The sequence below is a fragment of the Octodon degus genome, unplaced genomic scaffold, assembly GCF_000260255.1.
Source record: "Octodon degus isolate 3935 unplaced genomic scaffold, OctDeg1.0 scaffold00031, whole genome shotgun sequence".
NCBI lineage: Eukaryota > Metazoa > Chordata > Mammalia > Rodentia > Octodontidae > Octodon > Octodon degus.
Window position 1 is genome coordinate 6508854 of NW_004524607.1, and position 662 is coordinate 6509515.

Sequence of the window (662 nt, forward strand, 5' to 3'; positions counted from 1 at the left end):
TCAATCATATTCACACATCCATCATATCTGCATTGCTACACAAAACATAAGGCTTATAAGAAGCTGTAACATTAAATATTGCATTTCTTATCTCATTGAATTCATATTGTAGCATATCCAAAACTAAGATGAATCTTAAAGATAGTGATATTACAGTTTAACTGCCAATGTTGTGCCCTTTGATAGTAGTCCATGAAATAATTGTGTGAGTTGCAACTGATTATTATACTTTAGCTTCTATGAAAAATGGCAAATCTGACAAAAATGCTTTCAAAATTATTACAGTAACTTGAGTCATTGGGGAACTGGAGGTAAACAAAAGGTAACCTGTTTTCCACAAAGATGAGATAGGAATTGCTGCTTCTGTGATCCAGGTGAGCCACACAGAGGGCAGTTCCTCCTATTGCTGCTGTCACCACTGAAGTGAACTGTTTTGGAAGGCTCAGAGATCAGACAGAATGCAAGTGACACAGTTCGGTGCCAACTAGGGTGCACAGGATGGGCAGGCAGGACTAGTGCTGTGGAAAAGTCTGAAGCAACAATAGCAATAGCAGCCAACAAGTGGTAAGTTAGGTGAACCAGCATTGTGATTGGGGACAAAAACACAGAATAGAAGTAGTGGGGGAGTACAGCTCTCTCTCTCTCTCTCTCTCTCTCTCTCT